This window comes from Moschus berezovskii, chromosome X (genome assembly GCF_049115385.1).
Source record: "Moschus berezovskii isolate FMDL1 chromosome X, NW_MosBer_1.0, whole genome shotgun sequence".
NCBI classification, from domain to species: Eukaryota; Metazoa; Chordata; class Mammalia; order Artiodactyla; family Moschidae; genus Moschus; species Moschus berezovskii.
Window position 1 is genome coordinate 135,794,343 of NC_142488.1, and position 4,431 is coordinate 135,798,773.

Sequence of the window (4,431 nt, forward strand, 5' to 3'; positions counted from 1 at the left end):
CATTTTTATGTGGTGTGATGTAGAGATAAAAATTAATGTTTTGCATGTGGCTATGCAATTACTCCAGACTCAGATTTTGAAAATCTGAGATCTCTTCCAATCTTTCTTCAAATCACTGTTGATAATCAATTTGTCTATAGGTGCATGTGTTTTCCCATTTTGTAGATGGATTGTTTTTCTCTTTACTATTAAGTTTTGAGAGTTCTTTTTATACCAAGAAATGAGTCCTCTGTCAAATATGTGGTTTTCAGATATCTCCTCTAAGTCTGTAGCTTGTTATTTTATCCTCTTAGAAAGGTTTTACAACAAAAAAAATTAATTTTGACAAAGTCCAATTTGTTGTCTTTTTTTTTTATGGATCATGCCTTTGGTGTTACAGTTAACATTTGACCCAACTCTAGGTCTTGAAGTTTTTCTCCGTCTTCTCTTTTTTTTTTTTTTTCAAGTCTTATACTTTCATGTTTTACTTCCAAACTTATGATTCATTTTGAGTAATTTTTGGTGTTGTAAGACACTTTTTATCTGAGCATAATTTTAGGTTTACAGAAGAGTTATATGCACAACACTGTTTCACCCAATTTCTACAAATGTGAACATCTTACATTGACATGGTACATATTTCGAAGCTAAGAAATTAACAAAGATACATTACTATGAGCCATGCCGTGTAGGGCCACCCAAGATGACAGGTCATGGTGGAGAATTCAGACGAAATGTGGTCCACCGGAGAAGGGAATGGAAAACCACTTCAGTATTCTTGCTGCAAGAACCTCATGATCAACATGAAAAGGCAAAAAGATGTGACACAGAAAGATGAACTCCCCAGGTAGGTAGAATCCCAATATGCTACTGGAGATCAGTGGAGAAATAATTCCAGAAAGAATGAAGAGACAGAGCCAAAGCAAAAATAACACCCAGCTGTGGATTTGACTGGTGATGGAAGTAAAATTTGATGCTGTAAAGAGCAAGATTGCATAGGAATCTGGAATGTTAGGTCCATGAGTCAAGGCAAATCAGAAGTGGTCAAACAGGAGGCGGCAAGAGTGAACATCGAATTTTAGGCATCAGTGAACTAAAATGGACTGAGTTCAGTTCAGTGGCTCAGTCGTGTCCGACTCTTTGCGACCCCATGAATCACAGCACGCCAGGTCTCCCGGTCCATCACCAACTCCCGGAGTTCACCCAAACTCATGTCCATCGAGCTGGTGATGCCATCCAGCCATCTCATTCTCTGTCGTCCCCGTCTCCTCCCACCCCCAATCCTTCCTAGCATCAGACTCTTTTCCAGTGAGTCAGCTCTTTGCGTGAGGTGGCCAAAGTATTGGAGTTTCAGCTTTAGCATCAGTCCTTCCAATGAACACCCAGGACTCATCTCCTTTAGAATGGACTGGTTGGATCTCCTTGCAGTCCAAGGGACTCTCAAGAGTCTTCTCCAACACCACAGTTCAAAAGCATCAATTCTTCGGCGCTCAGCTTTCTTCACAGTCCAACTCTCACATCCATACATGACCATGGGAAAAACCATAGCCTTGACTAGACAGACCTTTGTTGGCAAAGTAATGTCTTTGCTTTTTAATATGCTATCTAGGTTGGTCACAACTTTCCTTCCAAGGAGTGAGCGTCTTTTAATTTCCTGGCTGCAATCAGCATCTGCAATGATTTTGCAGCCCAGAAAAATAAAGTCTGACACTGTTTCCACTATTTCACCATCTATTTCCCATGAAGTGATAGGACCAGATGCCATGATCTTCGTTTTCTGAATGTTGAGCTTCAAGCCAACCTTTTCACTCTCCTCTTTCACTTTCATCAAGAGACTTTTGAGTTCCTCTTCACTTTTTGCCATAAGGGTGGTGTCATTTACATATCTGAGGTTATTGATATTTCTCCTGGCAATCTGGAATTGGTGAATTTAACTGAGACGACAATTATATCTACTAAGGTGGACCAGAATCCCTTAGAAGAAATGGAGTAGTCGTCATAGTCAACAAAAGAGTCTGAAATGCAGTAGTTGGATGCAATCTCAAAAACGACAAAATGAACTCTGTTCATTTCCAAGGTAAACCATTCAATATCATGGCAATCCAGGTCTATGCCCCCACAAATAATGCTGAAGAAGTTGATGTTGAACAGTTTTATGGAGGCCTACAAGACCTTCTAGAACTAACACCCAAAAAAGATGTCTTTTTCTTTATAGGGGACTGGAATGCAAAAATAGGAAGTCAATAGATACCTGTAATAACAGGCAAATTTGGCCTTGGAGTACAAAATGAAGCAGGTCAAAGGCTTTGACCAGATGGACCTTTATCAACAATGTAATGTCTCTGCTTTTTAATATGCTGTCAGGTCTTGCCAAGAGAACCCAATGATCATCGCAAACACCTTCTTTCAATAGCACAAGAGAAGACTACTCATGCACATCATCATATGGTCAATACCAAAATCAGATTTATTATATTTGTAGTCAAATATGGAGAAGCTCTGTACAGCCAGCAAAAACAAGACTGGGAGCTGACTACGGTTAAGATCATAAACTCTTTCTTGCCAAATTCAGGCTTAAATTGAAGAAAATAGGGAAAACCACTAGAACAATTAGCTATAACCTAAGTCATATCCCTTATGATTATACAGTGGAAGTGACAAATAACTTCAACGGATTAGATCTGATAGAGTGACTGAAGAACTATGGACAGAGGTTCATGGCACTGTAGAGGAGGCAGTGATCAAGATCATCCCCAAGAAAAAAAGATGCAAAAAAAGGCAAAAATGATAGTCTGAGGAGGTCTTACATATAGCTGAGAAAGGAAGAGAAGCAAAAGGCAAAGGAGAAAAGGAAAGATATACCCATTTGAATGCAGAGTTCCAAAGAATAGCAAGGAGAGATAAGAAAGTCTTCCTCAGTGATCAGCGCAAAGAAACAGAGGAAAATAATAGAATGGGGAAGACTAGAGATCTCTTCACGAAAACCAGAGATACAAAGGGAACATTTCCTGCCAAGAGGGACACAATAAAGGACACAGATGGTATGGATAATAATATAAGTAGATAATATTAAGAAGATATGGCAAGAATACACCAAAGAATCATACGAAAAAGAACTTCATGACCCAGATAACCACAAAGCTATGATCACTCACCTAGAGCCAAACATCTTGGAATGCAAAATCAAGTGGGCCTTAGGAAGCATCACTATGAACAAAGCTAGTGGAGGTGATGGAATTCCTTCCAGATGAGCTATATAAAATCCTAAAAGATGATTCTGTGAAAGTGCTACACTCAATATGCCAGAAAATTTGGAAACCTCATCAGTGGTCACAGGACTAGATAAGGTCAGTTTTCATTCCAATACCAAAGAATGTTCAAACCACCACACAATTGCATGCATCTGACACACTAACAAACTAATGCTCAAAATTCTCCATGCCAGGCTTCAACAGTACACGAACCGTGAATTTCCATATGTTCACAGTGAATTTAGAAAAGGCAGAGAAACCTGAGATCAAATTGCCAACATCCATTAGATCATAGAAAAAGCAAGAGAGTTCCAGAAAAACATCTACTTCTGCTTTATTTACTATGTCAATAAATCACTTAGTGTGAATCACAACAAACTGTGGAAAGTTCTTCAAGAAATGGGGATATCAGACCACCACCTTACCTGCCCCTGAGAAATCTGCATGCAGGTCAAGAAGCATCAGTTAGAACTGGACATGGAACAGAACAACAAACTGGTTCCAAATCAGGAAAGGAGTACGTCAAGGCTGTACATTGTCACCCTGCTTATTTAACTTACATGCACAGTACATCATGCAAAACGCTGGGCTGGATGAAGCACAAGCTGGAATCAAGATTGCCGGGAGAAATATCAATAACCACAGATACTCATATGACACCACCCTAATGGCAGAAAGTGAAGACATAAAGACCCTCTTGATGAAAGTGAAGGAGGAGAGTGAAAAATTTGGCTTAAAACTCAGCATTCAGAAAACTAAGATCATGGCAACCGGTGGCATCACTTCATGGCAAATAGATGGGGAAACAATGGAAAGAGTGACAGACTTTATTTTTTGGGCTCCAAAATCATTGCAGGTGGTGACTGCAGCCATGAAATTAAAAGACGCTTGCTCCTTGGAAGAAAAGCTATGACCAACCTAGACAGCATATTAAAAAGCAGAGACATTACATTGTTGATAAAGGTCCATCTGGTCAAAGTTATGGTTTTTCCAATATTCATGTATGGATGTGAGAGTTGGACTATAGAGAAGGCTGAGGGCTGAAGAATGGATGCTTTTGAACTGCTGTGTTGGAAAAGACTCTTGAGAGTCCCTTGGACTGCAACCAGTCCATCCTAAAGGAAATCAGTACTGAATAGTCATTAGAAGGACTGATTTTGAAGCTGAAACTCCAATACTTTGGCCACCTGATGCAAATAAC